We start from the raw sequence: 19,384 nt of genomic DNA on the forward strand, positions 1-19,384 counted from the left end.
GCAGAGACATCACATTGACTGATTTGTAAAAGGGGACAAGGGGACACCACCTGATTATCAGGCCTTTCCATCCAGTCTAGTTTCTGATTATTTACATTAATACCCACCAAATATTCTGAGAACCCATTTATCACCATAATAACAACAGATAACATTTACTGACCACCTATTATGTATTATCTCTAATCCTTATAACACCTTGGAGATGAAGATCACTCCTGGTTTACTGAGGCCAAGAGTAGCCACATACCCAGTAAGTGGTAGAACCTAGATTCAAACCAAATTTGCTCCACAACTCTACAGTACACAAAATGTCTGTATGCACAGTCCACCCCACTACACCCCTCCTATAGACACCGATATCCCTGTCCTTGGCCACATAAAATATGACCCTGAGAACTGCTGACCTAGATTTTATTGGACATTTGATAGTAAGATGTAATAATAAAGCAAATGAGGTATAGCCTTTACTCACCCAAGACAAATCTGGAAATTATCTGCAGAAATACGTCGACAGGGTCTCTCCCTCAAAATCTGAAAACACTATACCTCAGATAAGTTTTCATGCTTGCTCTTGGTGCTTTTCTGCACTGCAGTATACTCAAAATAAGGGCAGGGATACCGAGGAGGAAGAATCTGAAACCTCCAACACTGACTTTGGAGGTGAGAATGGCGTCTGAGAAGTCATCCCCTACACGTCCTCTACCCTACAGTCCTGGGAAGCTGCAGATCCAGAGTTATTCTTCTGGTCATTACTCCCAATTACCTAGAGAGAAACTGGCATCAAAAGAATTTAGGCAACAAATAGGGCTCACCAAAGTTGTAAATCAGTTTTGCCAGCAGAGAGGAAATGGCAGCATGCCAAGGAGACCTCCCTTCCTAGCATTCCTAAGAAAAAAAATAAAAACAGCAATGCCTGTGTGAAAGTTATGCTTATTAAGGAGGAGAGGAAGAGACTCCTTGTCTACACATTTTAAATTGGTGCTCTGGAATAATCTTAGTCTACCCTTTAAGAATGCTCTGTCTCCCATCCCCATCTTTACTTGTGGCTGGATTTGGTGCAAAAGATCAATTATAACAATGATGGATTATTCCCTATCTCATCACATCCAATTTCAAAGACGGAAGTACTTTTCAGTCTTGCCCACCTCTAACAGAAAATTAAGACATCAGCCTTTAAACTAATATGCTCTATTGAATTGTCAACAACTTAACCACACAAAAGCCTGCCACTATCTAACAGATGATCTTCACTCAGAAGAGCCACAGGCAGCATTCAGTGAGTTCAGGAAAACACATCCATCAGAAGTCAAAGCTAATTTAAAAATATCTTTAAAATAATTTACTTAAAAATTAAATCTGGAGTTCTCAACCCTAGCTTTGTAAAATCAACTGACACTTATTTTGAAAACGAAAAATGTCTGGCCATATAAATATCTGACTCAATAGATAAGAGGTGGGAACTTTTTTTTTCAAGCTGTGTAGGTGATTTGGCTGCACAGCCAGACTTGGGAGCCACTTTGTTATATATTGTTAATTATGCTTTGCCAATCTGTGATTCATTTAGGAATATGCTTAAAAATAATGGGGGAGGGAATGGGATATAAATAAGTATAGCCATGTGCTGACAACTGTTGAAGCTGGGTAACAGGTACATGGGGGTTCATTATACTGTTTTCAAACTTTTGTGTATGTTTGAAAATCTCATAAATTAGAAATATTTTAAATTAAGACTTTATCTTGCTAGATCCCCCCATTCCATCCTCCACATTGCTCCCAGAGCAATCTCCCTCAAACTCAAAATCTACCTACAACATCAAGTGTAAACTCCTTACCTAACCAGCATCCAAGACCTCCAGGACCTAATGCCTGCTTACCTCTCTTACCAGGGCCATGACATTACATAATATTCCTCTTGGCAACCCACATGCTTTAACCATGTCAAGTTTTTACAGTTTCCCTACCATTCAAGACCTTTGATACCTTGACTCAGATTGTTCTCTCTGCTAAAATGGCTGCTCCCTGCATATATTCCCTAGAGCTCAGCTTAAATGTCACTTCCTCTGTCAAGCCTTTTCAGACATCCCCTCCCCCAGAGTAACACTGATCACTCTCTCCTTTGTGTCCCCACTGTATCCTGCACATACCCTCAATCAACACACCTCTCTTTATTTACATGTCAGTCTCCCCACTAGAGTGACTTCTGCATGAGTGGGATTCTATTTATCTTTGCATGCCTGTTGCCAGCATAGGAACTGTCACTTAGTAGATTAATAAATGAATGAATGACTACCCAGTAAATGTTTAATGAAGCTAAAAATTCCAAATCACTTTAAACGCTTTTTTAAAGTGACATTTTCAACTGAGAAAACCAATTTATACAACTCATTCAATCTGCATCTTTCATTCAACAAATAGTTACGAATATGCTATATGCAGGGCATTGTGATAGGTGCTATGAGATGGTCAGGTGTAAATCAGAGAAAAAGGAAGACTAGAAGCAATGGTAATATAAAAGCAACAAAAAGCCAGTACACAAAACACACAAATTACAGCTTCCTAGTGGTCAAAGCAAAGCTGGAAACACAATCAATTACAAGATCAACACACTACATAGGATAAATCCTTATGTAACACCAACCATAATCTTCTTGCTTTTTAAAAAAATTTGGATTTTTAGAGATTAAAGTTGCATAAAGCAGAGTACACCTTTAGCGAAAGTGAAACAATTTTAGCCCAGCTTTCACCTTTGGGCATAATGCTTTGGTCTAGGAAAAAAAAAAATACACACACATACACACACTAGGAAATATAAGCACAAACAACAGCAATTTGGACATCCTCTTAATGACACGTGGAGAAATCTTTAGATTTCTTTGTGTCCTATATTGAGGGAGCACCACAAAAATCCTAAAATTCTATGGAAAATTTTCACCTATGTGGGTATTTTTCTGAGAAGATAGTTGATAGCTTTCATTGGCTTCTTAAAGAGATCTATGACCTGAAAAACATTAGGAACTATCACCCCCCAGAAATATCTCCAAGACACCGTGTGCTTAGCCACTACAGTGTTTTCACTTTCATTTATGAAACACAGGCGTATGGTATTTCCCTTAAAGCCACATGACAGGCCACTGTCAAATACAATAAAGACAGTACAGGAAACCAAAGAAACAGAATTCCAACCCTTGTACATTATTCAGCTCCAATTCTCTCATGTCCCTAGGTTTATAAAGAAATATGCAGCATCTCTAAAATTAAACCTCCTCTATGTAAGGGGGAATTCTGTATTCCTGGATAAAATCCTCTAGTTCTGTATCCTGAAGACAGGTAGAAAAGGCACAATCCTTTTATAAAAAGGTTAGATTAAGTATATTTCTAAATAAGAGCTAGGTTTTAATGCCTTAAAATATTCTGACAAAAGATATATCTATATGAGGGGAAGAGAGAACTTAGTATTTATCTGCTACCATACATGAGGATTATTATTTTTTTAAATTTAAAAGTAGAAACTGAGGAATACTACTGGAAGAAAGTAAAAGTGAAATAGAGGACAACAACAGAATGGAAAGGCCTGGGAGTCAAGCTGGGCTTAAATTCCACTTACTAGGTGTATAATCTCAGACAAATTACTCCAAGTCAGTAACCTCTGTAAAATAAACAACACAGTCTATCTCATAGGATTGTGCCTGGCAAAGAGTAAGCCATATTATTACGTCTTATTTCTTTTAGCTCCAGATTAATCTAAGGGCAGCAATCTTATGCTGGGTATCACACACACACAAACACAGGATCAAGAGCCAAAAAAAGCTGTTTTTTCCCCAGCCTTTCTACATGTTATCTGCATATGAAGAACATAAAGTATTTATTAATCTCCAAACTGTTCGCCTTAATTACGGACATAAACTTAACTTTGATGACAAGATTAGGAAGCTCCAGGTCTCACTCTCAAGTTAGTTATAGTTCTCCAAAGGTTAGTCTACTAAATAATGTTGGGGCCATGCCACTTAAGAATCAGAAATTTTAAGTGTACCTCAACTATTCTGAGCTACTTTTAATGAATTTGGAAGGAACAAAGATTCTTTTACATGGTTAAAAGAATAAGTTATTTATAGCAATTATCAACATGGCAGCAAATTCCTTTCAGAGTGATGAAAACAATTCCAACTTCAGAGGTTTGTTACAAGGATCAAATTAGTTCACTGATAAGAAAGCTTTAAAACAAAGCCTTTAGAAAAAAAGATTATGTCCCAACATATAGACGAAACTGGCTCTGTTTGAGTAAATTTAACACCACTACATACAGCCCGGCACACAGTCATTTCCAATGTTCTTTAAATAAACCAGACAATGTGAACAATCTGCTGCTTTAAAACATTTATAACTGAAAGGTGTTTGCTAAAAATGTTAAGAATAATATGCAAAGGCACTCTAGTTCCCTGACACAAACTGACTTTGTGACTTTAGGACAATCTGGGCCTCAAACATACGTAAAATGGAAATATAATAAATAAGATCCCTTAAAACACTGTCTATAACACTATGCCTTCAGTTCAAGACAAATGTTAAAAGTATTAAACATGAACAACCTGAATTATTCTCAAAACCTATAGAGCAAAAAGTAACCAACCCAGTTTGCTACTTGGCCAAATTCCAACTTAAAAAAAAAAAAAACTATTAAAAAGTATTAGAAGATAAAACGCAGGGAAATATTCTTGTAATCTTGGTAAAGAAAAGATCTCCCAAGAAAGATGTGCAACCTAGAAACCATAAACGAAAGAATTTGACTACATAAAAATTCCAAACCATAAACATAGAAAATATCTGCAACAGGAAAAATAAAGGGTTAATATTTCTAATATACAAAGAACACCCAAAACTCACTAAGACAATCTTATTGAAAACCAAGTAAAAGGGAACTTGCAATTTGCAGAGGATATATATAAACATTTGCTTATCCTTGCAAGTAACTACAAAAATGCTAATCAAAACAAGGAGATGTGATTTCTCGCTCAGCAGACTGGTTAAAATTAAAAGGACCAACTTTATCTTGTTTTGGCAAATGTAGGTGGAGAAAAAGGACACTCACAAACACTTCGGTAGAAATGGCAATTCTATATAGCCTTTCTGGAGGTCATTTTGGCAGTACCTATCAAAAAATTAAATGGGTACCACCCCTTTGACCCAGGATGAATTCTATTTCCAAGGTTCAACAACAGGGAATGATGAAATTATAGCAGATTCATGCTTTTGGGATGCAATGCAACCATTAAAAAGAATGGAGTCCAGCCATATATTCTAACGTATAAAAATACGGTATAGTACATAAATGGATAAGCATAGTATGTAAACGTTAAAAGCTATAAAAGAATATGTACACATTGTTAACAGATATAAAAGGAGACCATCATTTGTGGGGGGGATACTAATTTTTAACTGAAATGTTTATTTTGTTTGAATCTTTTTTTTTAAATAGCAAACGTTACTTTTATAATTTAAAACAGTTGAAAAGGAAGGGAAAAAAAGATGAGCTTAGAAAACATCACTTTAATTTGAAAGTTTTACAAGCAGGAAATTTAGTCACATCTATAGATTTATAGCATCCATAAATATGCATGAAAACATGCAACCAAATCGAATTGTCCCATGAAAGAGATCCAAATTAACCTTATGTTGAAAAGTAATAACCATAGTCAAAAGGGCAAAAGAAACTGAGCTTTCTTTGAACTTCTGACTTTCTCATTTACCTTTCTACTCCCTTAAATTTCCCCCATTTTTTTGGTTAACTTTCTTATAGGAAGGGGGCCACTTATTTTGCACTTCTATGGATGACACCTGCTGGCATATTTAGAAATACAGATAATAAATTCAGTTTTAAGGAAAGATACAGCATAGTGGAAACATACCAAACTAGATAACCTGGGTTCAATGGCCAACTCCACCCCTAAGCAGCCATGTTACCTTGGGCAAGTCATTTCCCCAAAACCTGTGCCTATAAAATAAGGAGTTTGATGTAGACAATACCAAACATAAGGGTCTTATCCAGCTCTTCTGTTGGACATGGAGAAGACTACCATTTTTAAAGCCACTGGTAATTTGTTTTGCTAGAGGTAGATATGTGAATTCACCCATGCAGGCAGTCTGCCTTTACTTTTAAAAAGCAAAAATCTAAAATGCTCTATGTAAAAGGTTGTATTCAAGTGACATCTATACCTCTCCACACTATACTTCCTTTTAAGGCTGGCCTCACCAAGACAGTTAAGGAAATTTGAGAAGCAGGGAACTGGAGCTCCAGATTAGGTCAACAGACTGCAAGGCACTCTAAGCTGGAGTAGTCAAGCTAGTCCCTGTAAAACATGGCAGCAGATATAGATACAAAGAGAGAGGCGTCTATAGCAATGATACTGGATATATCCAGGTTTATACTCTTCTCTTATACTAATGTATGTCCCTAGCTCCTTGTACTTAGAAACACTCAGAGAATGCTTGTTGAACTGAAGAGAAGTAAGATGTGAGAGGGAAAAAGAAGATATAATATTAACAACAATAACAACAACAAAACCAACAATGGTTTCCAGTTTATTGAGGACTTACTATGTGCCATATGCTATATTTTATACAATACATGAAATGTTAAAAGTGCTACTCAAGGGCTTCCCTGGTGGCACAGTGGTTAAGAATGTGCCTGCCAATGCAGGGGACATGGGTTTGAGCCTTGGGTCTGGGAGGATCCCACATGCCACGGAGCAACTAAGCCCATGCGCCACAACTACTGAGCCTGCGCTCTAGAGCCCGCGAGCCACAACTACTGAGCCCACGCACCTAGAGCACATGCTCCGCAACAAGAGAAGTCACCGCAATGAGAAGCCCACGAACCGCAACGAAAAGTAGCCCCTGCTCGCCGCAACCAGAGAAAAGCCCGCATGCAGCAGCGAAGACCCAACACAGCCAAAAACAAAAATAAATAAAATTTATTAAAAAAAAGTGCTACTCAAGTATGTTAATAGTGGTGATACTGATAACCATTAGGAAGACTCATCATGGGTTACTAAGGTTACAGGAGAACCTTGAACAAACTAAAACACTAGGGGGCTGTGTAGCTGGAGGGTGGGAGATCAAGGCAATCAATGTACTGCACACCACCACAGAACTGGGTAAGACCCTTCAGGGGGTATGAATGTGACTCCAAAGGCTTGGCAAAGCAAAAAACTACTCTGGTGGAACGTTCAGTTATCACTGGCCAGAGACTTAGCCCCCAAATGATCAAAGAACAAATACCATTCCTCCTTAACCACAGACTTGAAGGATCCAGACAGGCTTTGCTAACTGGCCATCAGTTCACCACCGTGACTGCCCATCTTTGAGCTGTCAGAGGGGTTAAGTGAAATAGTATGTTAAAGAAATTACCATATACTTAACCATCTACAGTATACTAACACCTTATATTTTCACATTTAACCCCAATAAACCCATAAATAAGGTATTTTTCCCAGATGAAGCAACTGATAGGTTAAGTTGTCCAAAGGGACAGAACTAGTTAAGTTGCCAGAAAAAAATTTAAAACCCGAGCATTTATTCTGCCTTTCTTATATAAACTATAAATTATTCCAGCCAATACAGGAAAAGAAAATGAGAGTTAAAACACCATTTTGCAACTCCCAATGAATTAATAATGGATCTAAGCTTTGGGCAGCAGTGGCTGTTAACATCAAAAAAAAAAAAAAATCCAAGACACCACTACAACCTAACAAATGTAAATGAACACACCACCGCCAAAGGGAATGAATCTGAATTTATAAAGCCTCTGGATGTAGCTATCAATTTTTAGGAAATACAGAGGACAGAAGAACATATTGAACTATACTGAGTATGCAATCAGCAAAATTCAGTCTGGGAAATTCTACAGGTCAAATGGCCTGAGTTCGTCAACAGACAAAGTATAAAGAAAAGGAAGAAAAGGAAGCTACAGATATCTAAAAGACAAATTGAGTTTTTTAAAATGGACAAAGTAAATTACACTGTCCAGGGATGCACACTTGTATGATTAAAACCATAAAAGAATGCAAAGAAGTGACTACTATAAAGCCAGAACAGTAGTTACTGTTACTGTAACAGTTACTGTTACTGTAAGTTACTGTAACAATACTACTGTTACTGTTAACAGTAGTTACTCAGAGGGAGGGAGGATGCTGTGATGGGGATGGGCACATGGAGGGACTTCTAGGGTGACAGGCAAAATTCTATTTCTTGACTTGGGTAGTAGTAACAAAAGTGCTTTAAGATAATTTATTAAACCATAAATTTGTTTTGGGGTAGTTTTCCATATTTGTTTTCTATTTTTTTTTTTTTTACAATAAAAGGAAAACATTTTAATCACATTAAAGTTTCTCACATACGGTAAGATTCCATTTTGTATGAAATGCCCCAAATAAGCAAATCTATAGAGACATAAAATAGATTAGTGGTTGGTTGTGAGAAAGGAGAAGGGGAGTGATTAATCGCCACTGGGTTTCCTTTAAAGATGACGAATATGTTCTAAAATTGATGTAGTAATGGTCGTACAACCATGAACGTACTAAATAAAAACCACTGTATACTTTAAATGGGTGAATTGTATGGTATGTGAATTATACCTCAATAAAGCTGTTAATAAAAGTCTAAGACACCCCAATTAAGTCAAGACACACTTTTAAAATAAAACTGGGGTAGAGCTTGAGAATCTGCATTTCTGACAAGTTCCCAGGTGATGGTGCTGATGCTGATCTGGGGACCACATTTTGAGAACCACTGCAACGAAGGATTTCAAAACTGCTTCTAGCTGAAGGCAGTACTAATCAGCACTGAAGAGTCAAGTGTTTTACTCAGGGACTGGGAAAGTAGTCCTGAATAAAAAGTTAACACTTTGTGCCAAGCACTGTTCTATTCTACTGGTTCCCTGACCATTAACACCAGCATCTCCTTGGGAACTTGTTGGAAATGCAAAATCTAGCCCCCCCCCCACCCCGACCTACAGAATCAGAAACTCTGGGGATGGGGCCCATCAATCTGTGTTTTAGCTAGCCCTCTAGGTGATTCTGATGTTCCCTAAAGTTTCAGAACCACTGTTCTACGAACTTTATATGCATTAACTCAGCTAAACTTCTCAAAAACCCTATGAGGTAGGTAACACTATTATTATTTTATAGATTAAAAACTGTAGCACATAGATTAAGTAATTTTCACAAGATGACACAGCTGATAAGCAATGGAGTCGGAACTTGAACCCAGGGAGTCTGGGTTCTTAATCACTGTGCTGAAAGCTCTTTCCACCTATAAGAATTCAATCAGCAGAATGCAGTAATAGAAAATTAGTAGGGGAAGTTTAAAAACAAACAAACAAAAAAAGCAAAGACCGGAAGACGGGAATTCCCTGGTGGTCCAGTGGTTAGGTAGGACTCCACGCTTTCACTGCCGAGGGCCCAAGTTCAATCCCTGGTCAAGGAACTAAGATCCTGCAGGATGCGCGGTGTGGCCAGAAAAACAAAGCAAACAAAAAACAAAGACCAGGAAAAATACACCTCACTATAACGACAGGAAAATAAGAAAATAATTGTAGCAAATAAGGTAATCATTAAAGCAGTCTTCCAAATGTATTCCAAAATATAAGCAGCCACCAAATACAATATACCCAAGTATTTCCAGAGCAATTATCTTGGTACCTAATTATAAGGACTTAAAATTTGTGTTATGCTAAAGATGGTACATAAATTCATGGCAGTATGTTCACACTTACCAATCTTTAAAATCTAAACGATTATACTAAAAAGTCATTCCAGAATAATTTGCATCTCCCTACTCCTTGTCCCTTTCAGTCACTACTTAAAGATTACTGAAAAGGAAAAACCGCTTTCTTTCAATATCTAGGATTATACAATCAGAATCTCAGAGCTGAAAAAGAATTTTCACATTCACCTAGTCCAGTCAGCAATCCAAACTGAATCAATCTACAATACCAATCTCCATTTAAAGATATATTAATAAGAAGTTGAAAGAAATTCCAATTTTCTGTAAAATCACATTCTGGAACTAATCCATGTCACCACTGTAATTTTTAAAGCCAAATGACTAAAACTTTTAACTAAAAGTTGAAAATGCTCAGGTTAACAGCCCAAACAAAACCTAAAGCTGTTTTACTCAGAGAGAACCACTCCTTCACTATCTGAAAGTGTTTCTATACCAAGCTGGTCAACAAGTACATCAAGTTTTAGCAACTCAACCCTTATGACACATCAAATGAGAGGGCTTCCAAAGAATCTGAGCTGAATTATCCCTGACATTAACATATAAACATCTGGTAACCGGTCATTGAGGAAACAAGTCAGAGAACAATATAGCAAAACACCCAATTGCTTGTGACTATCAACTTTACAGATAGTGAGATCACTGTAAAGCAGCCAAATATGATTACAGCTACACATCAGATTTTAACAATTTAATCAAACTGCAAGAGAGGTAACATGGAATGTGAAAGGCAAATATTTTCAAAGCAACCAATTTTGGCATTTCAGTAATACTTTGAATCCACAGTTGAAAACACACAACAAAAGGAAAAAAAAGCAACAGATTTCCATTGTAAACTTGTAATTCTGGAAACAATTCAAATATTGAAATGTCTGTGTGCAAAGCTCTCTCCCAAAACTCTAGTTATCCTAGTTTCACAAACTCAGGATTACAAGGTTTAAGCGATATTGTTCAAACTTCCTAACTACAGAAAACTCAGGACAAGGGTAAATGTCTAATCACTATACATAATGTGCTCAAATTATTTTCTTGAACAAATGGATTTCACTGTAATTCCCAAGAAATCACTTCTTTAATACTTAGTCAATTTACAACTAAGGATCTGATTTCTCCATTAATGAACAAAGAACTGAAAAGCCTGAACTCATGATCCATAGCACTGATGATTCACAATGATATTTCACCTAAATACCTCAGAAACTTTCATTCATGACCTCTAACCTTCTCTGCCCCTTCAACTTGTAATCACTCTCATTTCAAAGGTAGGCACAAATGGCCTTGCTCTGCCCCCAACGTGTGCTTAAGTCAAAGGCTGACTGGAGCATATGTGCCCAACTTCCATTCTCAGGTTTTGACCATGGAAGGGACATACAGTAGATCCTACGATGGCCAATGCTGAACAAGGAAAGAAATGAACAGTTTAAAGGACTCTATGCTGGGGGAACAGCATTTCCAGAAGAAATAAAATGAAACAATAACAACAGGAAAACTACAGTTGTGTATAATAGCTGAAAATCAGGATGTCTAAGTGGAAGCTCTCAAAAATTGTTTAGTATTGCCATTTCAAAAACTGTATTACAGCCAGAGGAACTCATCACTAAGTCTTAATAGCTTAGAAGTTATGGGTCAGAGCAGCTGAGATACCAACATCAAAAGAATAAAAAGCAACATTATAAGATAGTATAAAAATAACTAAACTACCTAAGGAAATTGAAACCATGATGAAAAACCCCAAAGGCACAATCAGGTCATTATCTAGGAAACATTAGCTTCTTCCACAAGGAGGCCTACTTTTCATGTGGAGCAGTAAGCAGGGCCAAGACATGGAACTGAAGTCAGGTATCAATTAAATCAGACTCTGCCACAGAAAAAGGAACCCATGACTAGTTATTTTGGGATAGTGCCTAGGCCAGCAGTATCAACTCCAACTGGGATACAGGAGATTACTGCCATTGTTCCATTATAATGGGGTCCTCCAGGGTCTTTAACTTAGTAAGAATGGGTTAGATACCACTTTGAGAATGTAATCACCAAATGTGGGGGAAACTCTACAGGACAAGTTCTTCAACACATAAATTGGAAGACAAAGAAAAGGGAGGGAACCTGCAGATTAAAATAGATTTAAGAGAGATATCAATCTTCCTTTGTGATAAATGGACTTTCTTTGGATCCTGATTCAAACTAAAATTTGAACACTAGCTTCACATTTGATATTTTAAAAAATCAGTTAATTTTTTTTTATCATACTGAAAGTCTTAGCAAGTGCAATACAGTGAGAAAAAGAAAAAAAAATCAGTTAATTTTTTGAGTTGTGGTAATGGTTTTGATGTTTAAAAGAGCCCTTTATCTTTTAGATACAAATATTTTGCAAATAAAAAGAAAACAACAGCAGGGGTTTATTTCAAAATAATCCAGGGGGTAGGGAATAAGGGGCCGCAGTGGGTAGAAGTATAGATGAAAAAGAATGGCTGCAAGTTGGCAACTGTTAAAGCCGGTGATGGGTACACAGGGGGATCATTATATTATCCAATTTTTATATGTTTGAAAAATTCCAAAAAATTGGTTAGACATAATATCTTGCAATTTTATTTTTTGAATGATGCTTAGAGTGACTTAAAAAATCATGTACAGACAGAATTCATTTAAATTTTAATTTAGTAATGAGCTCCACTTAAACACAAGAAACAGCCAGTACCACATCAGATCCAGACAATGAAAGAAACCAAAGTAGCTCAATTACAGAATGGAAATACATACACCCCCATCATCTCCATTCCAGGAAGTAAAATACAAATACTACCCACAAAGATCCACAAAAACTAACCTAAAATCACAGCCAATCATACTCATCCTGGTAGGAAATCCCAACACTGCTCCAACAGCTTCCTGAACCTTCCTGACCAAGTTGGTCTGCTGGTTCCTCTGGAGTGCTAACCCACTCAGGTCAGACTACTGGAGGACCTACAAAAAAAAAAAAAAAAGGAGGGAGAGATACACAACACATTTATTAGGGTGTGGGGGAGCTAACCATTATATCAACGTTCAAACATAATCACAGTTATTATTTCTTAAGCAATAACCCTCACATATCAATTTTCATTTTTTAGGACCTGCTTTGAGCAGCAACAAGAATTCAGAACCAAAGCTAAAGCAATTCTTCTGACATTTAGACAACACCCCTAAAAACTCAGCTCTCAATTCCAATGAAATTATAGGGAATAGTGATTATTTTATAGACAAAGTTATATCCTTGTTGTGAATTGACACTAAAACAATGTTGAATTCTTCGTGAAAAAAACTGCACACATAACTTATTTTTCACCTTCATACACGCTTTTTTGGCCATACTGGGAAACAAATGATAAACACCCTGGAAACTCAGGTTGAACTTTGCCACTGAATCTTAGACAGTTTTTAACTGGTATTGCCACTCCTTCCTCCTTTCTCAGAGACCAACCTAGAATAAATTAAACCTTTTAGAGGTCACACCTAGATTATCATTCCCAGATTTATTCTAGTTCCGAATGACAAAAGTCAAATTAAGGTTTAATTTCTGATCACTACTTGACCCATTGTGAAGAACACCAAGGCAAAATCTCAAAACAGAAAGCGATCTCTTGTCCTCCCATGAAAAAGGGGGAAAATTACATTACCTCCAAAGCACTTCAAACTAAATAAAGCAAACCCTAAAGCGCAAAACCAGTGTCTGCATATAGTTAATTAACAGACGGTTACCCATAGTAAAATTTTAATCCTATGCAAACTTTTCACCATCATATTCCTATTTCAAACCCCATCATCCATCCAAGGTAATTAGAAAAAAGCACTCACTTTAATATTGGTCTAATTAAGATAGAAACAGTAAGGAAAACTACATCCAAATTGAATGCAGTAGGAGTATTCTACTTAGTATTCTACTTAGTAAGAGTGTTGGAAAATATAAAATGGCAAAAACACAACAGGGGATAGTGTATTAAAGAACTGTCAGTAATTCACTTTGGAAAAGAAGCTTGGTATCCCAAACAACCTTTCTAAATCCTCTCAGATAGGAATTATCCTGCTCAGGTAAGCCCAAATAACAGATCCCCACACTGATCTGAGGGACCAAAGAAAGGAGGTAGGGGAAAAGCAGTATGAACACTTAAAAACTAGCTAGCAGATGTTCTCTTTCTTACTGTGAAAAGCACAGCACCAAATTTCATTACTTTCATAGGGTGAATGACAGGACAGACTGACTTTGAAGGAGTGGAAGGAGGGAGTAGGCAAGGGATGAAACATCCCTTCCTAAAGGCAGAACACCTGGGTGTGGTTCTTGACAGGAACATTATGGCCAGGGGTCATTCCAGGAAGGTGATTTTGCATTAAAATTCCTAGACCAGAAACATAGGTAGGAATCACATTCAAACATAATAAACCATTGGAGATAAAAAGTTTGGCTTACGAGGGGGGAAATATACAAAAATGATAGGACTGGCCTAGAAATATACTAAAAATTTACAGTTCTTTAACTGTTTCTTTAAACAAAAATCTCTTCTTTCCCAGGTCATAAAACTACCGTATGACACAGGTGCATCTGCCAACGTATTTTTACACCAAGAAAAAGTAACCACATTTTACTGTATGCCTACCATAAGCCAAGCACTTTATAAATTGTTTAATTCTAACAACTATTAAGAGCTACTATCCCCATTACACAGATGAAAAACTGAGAATACGAAAAGTAATTTCCCCAAGGTCACAAAGTTTGATGTGAACCCAAAGCACACAGTACTTCTACCATACCAGGCTGCCTCCCTTGAGTGGGAAATGTTGGTGTCTCCTCAATATACGCAACTCTGGGGCTAAGAGAAAACAATGTTGAACATGCAATCTAAAAAGGAAACAAATGATAGGGAATTAATTGTCTATAGTAATTGTGGAATGGGGGGGAGTAGAACAGGGCAATGATTGAGGGACAAGACATAATCTATCAAAGCTATTTTATTTTCCAACACATGGGGGGGGGTAAATGTAGTGGAGACTGACAGGAGGCTACCTTTCTCTCTAGGGGATTCAGCTCCCAGAAAAACGGGGGGGGGGGGACGGAGAACAGAAGAAGTAATAAATCCTTAACGATTACATGAGAAACATGTAAGAGGTGGTTAGCAGCAAAAAGAGATGTCCAGACCAAGAGGCCACAGGAACTCAGAGCAAGGCAGGGAAAAGGGGCGGTTCCCAAGCTTGCAAAGGGGATGGGCGGGGAGGGGGAAGAAGAGCAAAAAGTTAGTTCACTGGAGGATTATTCTCTGCAGCCTTTTTTAAAGTTTTTTTTCCCCAGTCTTTTTAAAAGTTTTTTTTCCCCTTTTTTGGGGGGAGTGGGTGTTTATGAGGAAGGAAAGGCTAACGGCCCCGAGAACGAAGAGGTCACAAAGACTGCAATCATCCAACCACCAACCCATTCATTGTTCCACCTAAAAATGGTTGAGCAGCAGAGTTGGAGAAATCAGTGCCCTGTGCTCCGATCAGGGTCATACAGGCTTGAAGGCTACTATGACTCCATCCACGAAGACGGAATAAATGCAGGGAACAGGAAAGGGTCTCTAGTCAACGCCTGTGTCCAGTGGATCAATTGCGGGGGGGGGACGGATTAGGAGACTTGGGCTAAGCTCTGCCTTAGCAGGACCTGGGAGGGGATGACAGGGAAAAGCTTTGACTCTCCCTCTTAAATACGAGCCTCAAATATCCATGTAGATGAGGAAGATTCAAAGGGACGGTGGAATTAGGGGAGAATGGGGAAGGAATACGTCAGAGGCACCAAAGCTTGACCCGCTCTATCTTAGTTCAAAGACCACGGGAGTTGGAGAAGTACAGCCCACCTCAACTCAAGAAAAACTAGAGGATTCATTTGGGCCCCGAAGGAGCGGAAAACCGAGGCGAGCCCACAAAAAGGTAGGAGGAGGGAATCAGTCATCGTAGGTTGGTCCCATCTCCCCCGCTGCCCAATCTAACCCCCAACCCCACTCCCCAACAAACTCCAGGACTCCCGCCCCCCACCCTTCCCAACCCGCCCACTGCGGCGGCGACAACGGAGGCGTTGACCGATTGGTGGGGTAAAGGCGGGCCCACACGCGGCTGAGGCCCGGGAAATGGTGTCGCCTCAACCGACTAGAGACGGAGTGGTCTTCGCCTCAGGTTCGGCTTATTGGCACCTCGGCTTTTCGCCAATCGTCACCTCCTTAACGTCGGGTACCTGAGAGGTGTCACAAACGCGGAGAGCCAACATCTCGGTCCCGGGTCCTGGCCGGACAGACATCAGCTTCCGCCGCCATCTTAACAGCAGGCGAACCGACCCTAGTCACTGCCACCCCCCACCCGAGGTACCTCCGCCACCGCCAACGGATCCCAAGAGAACGTAACCCCGCTCCCGCGAGAACTCACCGGCTAGGAACAGCACGAGCCGAAGACGCTGCCGCCGCCTCCGCGGCTACTGCAGTCTGTAGCCGAACCGCGGCCGCCTCCGCGCGATCCCGCGAGAACCTCTACCCGACGGGAACAGCCTGAGCCCAGCCCTTCCCAGACCCCTCCTCCCACCAAAGCCGAAGTCACTACGGCTCCGCTCTCACCCTACGCGAAGCAAAAAGCAAATGACGCACAAACTCACGGAGAGCCGAGGGGCGGAGCCACTCTGCCGCCGCCGGCTCTCGCATGCGCGGTCAGAACTATCGCGATAACACGTTTTGGTCTCCGCGAGACCTTCGAATTCACCGCAGGATGCCGCCCGCGCCTCGTCTTTAGGAAATACGAGATCTCGCGAGACCTGGGGCGCGCTCCTAAAAAGGAGAGAGGCGGGGCTCCATGAAAATGACTGGGAGTTTTCAGGGGAAGGGAGGAACCTCCCGTCCTGCAGGGATCTCGCCTACCACGAGGTTTCCGACCCACTGCGGAGCTGGCTGCCAAACCTCGCGATGACACAGCTCAGCGCCAAATCTCGGCCATGTCCTGAAAACTGCCTCCGCCCCCGATCTAAGGTGTCTAGAGCCTAGTGCTTGAGGAAAATTTAAAAAGTCAACCTGTTTATTCTCACGCTTCCGGGCAGAGCTGTACCAATTAACCAAACTCCATTCTGGAAGAGGAGCAATAGATCTCCCATTGTTACCTGACTCCAGGAATCACATATTATTTTGGACTAACACATAAAAGACGTTCTATCTCACAATAAGCACGCAAATGCAAATGAAAACAATGACATAACATTTTTGGCCCATTAGATCGGAAAAAAATTTTTTTAAGACCGATAATATCCAGACTCCTTCCCTCGCCGCACTGCAGGCTACTGAATCCATCTTAACTAAAGGCTCATATCGTTAGTTCTAGCTCCAAAGCCACAAATTTTAACTCCTGAGGCTTTACCTTGGCATAACCAAAAGATCCAATAAAGTGGTTTTCTCCAAACAAAGAGGTCTGCCCTCAGGAAAAATTCAAGCTTCCAAGGGGGGGGGGGGGGTTGGGGGGGAGTGCGTGCTTGAAGCTTTTAATATGGCAGTTTTTCCACGTCTAGCCAACAATGTTTCTCCCATAAATCTTGGGAGCCAATCTGGCTCGATTTGTGGGCTTTCCTATTCTAATGCATTGTTCTGTCTATTCTAATTTATATAATGTTCCTTTAGAGTACATTTTAATAGCTGGTAGTACAAATACCCCATCTTTACTTATCTTTAAAATATTTTCTCGGTTGTTCTTAGCCATATTTTTTCTGGATGAACTATAGAATCATATTAAGTTCCAAACACTTGGTATATTTATTGAAATTGCATGAACTGTATAAATCAACACAGAAAAAATGGACATCACTACAAAATTGAGCCTTCTTATACAGAAGCACAGTATCCCCTTCTTCACGTATGCAAACGTTCTTTCATTATATTCCTCAATAAAGTTTTGTAGTTTACTTCTAGGTATTTTTATTCTTTTTTCTTGCTATTGCGAATGGGGTTTTTTTAGTGTTAAATTTTCGAAATGCTTACTGCTTATAGATAGGAAAACTATCGATATTTGCCTATTTAGTTTTGTAATCGGACTAATAAAAAATATGTTCAACTTCACAAGTAATCAGGGAAATGCAAATCAAAACAATGACATACCATTTTTTGCCCTTTAAATTAGCCAAAATTACAAAGGTTGATGATAATTCGTGTTGGCACAACCGTGGAAAAATGGGCATTCTCGCACAACATTGAAGAGTGTAAATTAGTATAGCCTTTAGGGAAGACAGTTTGGACAAATCTATCAAAATTCAAAATGCATAAACATTTTGACCCAGCGATTACTCTTCTAAGAATTTCTCCTACAGAAATACTCATACATGAAATATATATATATATACACACACACACACACACAAGCCCATTCATTATAGCATTGCTTGTAATAGCCCCTTCCCTCTCCCAAAAGGGAAACAAGCCAATGTACATCAATCGGGAAATAGTTAAATAAACTGTAGTACAATCATACAATTCAGCTGTTTATAAATGAGATAAATTTAGATTGCCTGATATAGGAAGATCTACAAGACATATTGTTAAGTTTTTAAAAAGCAATTAGCCGAAATTAATGTGTGTGTGTGTGTGTGTGTGCGCGCGCGTGTGTGTAGTACCATTTAGATACCAAAACCTACATATACGACGCCTAAGTAGTTACCCGCGAAGCCTGCCTGCCAGCCCCTCACCTTCCCCCTCCTCTGAGGCCGCCTTCCTCGAACCCCTGAGAGAAACGCCGAAGGCCCGGCCTTTACTCCCTCTCTAGGGCCACTTGGCCACGACTAATGCCGGTACCTCGCATCCCCACTGTCGGCCGCTCTCTCGCCGCACTGCCGGCCGCTGCCGGGCTGCCCCCGAAGATGCGGCGAGCTCTCTTCACTGGCGCCGGCCGAGGCCTGGGGGAGGGGAGAGAAGGCGGGGTTGAGGGAGGGCTGAGGCAGGCCGCCGGGTTCCTTCACCAGCCTCTCCCGCAGGCTCCCCAAGGCCGCCACCTCCGCGCCTCAGCGCAGGGTCCCGTGGGAACATCCCCCCGCGAGGAGCAGAGGACGGCCGCGAGAGCAGAGCCCGCCCCCCAGCCCGGAGGAAGACGCTCACCTCGGCGGCACTAGCTCCGCGGGGCCCGCAGGAGCGTGCCGGGTCCGCGGCCCTGCTTCAAACCTGCTCCCCTCGCTCGCCCTCCGCCGAAAACCTCCCCCTCCGGCTGTCCTCATACTCGTTCTGAGGCTCCGCCCCCCGCTCGAGAAGCCCCGCCCCTGCCCCCTGGGAGGGCACTCCCTCCGCGGTGAAGCCGGGTCCCTTACGGGGGACCGCGCCTGAGTTACTCCAGGCCCAGCAAACCCAACCGTAGAGGATAGTAGGGTCACTAAGGAATTGGGAGTTGATTCGAGGCACGATGGAAACCGCTGAAGGGTGACGTGATTTGATTTGACTAACGTTTAAAAATTAATCTCTCCAGCTGCCTAGCGAAGACTGGGGGGCGAGAGGGCAAGCGGGGACACTGTGTGGAGGGCGGGAGATGACGGGGACGCCTACCATAGTGAGTTTACACAGGTAAACCCGTACTTCAGGGAGGTAGTGAGACCTCAATA

General features: G+C 40.4%; 1 protein-coding gene across 6 annotated transcripts in view; it reads right to left on the reverse strand.

Moving 5' to 3' along the window:
• The window catches only part of HUWE1 (HECT, UBA and WWE domain containing E3 ubiquitin protein ligase 1), a 140,432-nt gene extending 121,456 nt beyond the window's left edge, over nt 1–18,976 (reverse strand). For 4 of the 6 annotated variants that reach the window (XM_061179100.1, XM_061179102.1, XM_061179101.1 and 1 more), the window contains exons 1-3: nt 18,891–18,976; nt 18,591–18,691; nt 12,605–12,741 (exon numbers count right to left, since the gene is read on the reverse strand). The gene's annotated coding sequence lies outside the window, so the exon portion shown is untranslated. Of the gene's footprint in view, nt 1–12,604; nt 12,742–14,562; nt 14,651–16,197; nt 16,292–18,590; nt 18,692–18,890 lie in introns of those variants that run through there. The other 2 variants (XM_061179098.1, XM_061179099.1) reach the window with 2 other exon arrangements.
• Between the last annotated feature and the right edge of the window lie 408 nt (nt 18,977–19,384).

This window comes from Eubalaena glacialis, chromosome X, assembly GCF_028564815.1.
Source record: "Eubalaena glacialis isolate mEubGla1 chromosome X, mEubGla1.1.hap2.+ XY, whole genome shotgun sequence".
In the NCBI taxonomy this organism is placed as follows: domain Eukaryota; kingdom Metazoa; phylum Chordata; class Mammalia; order Artiodactyla; family Balaenidae; genus Eubalaena; species Eubalaena glacialis.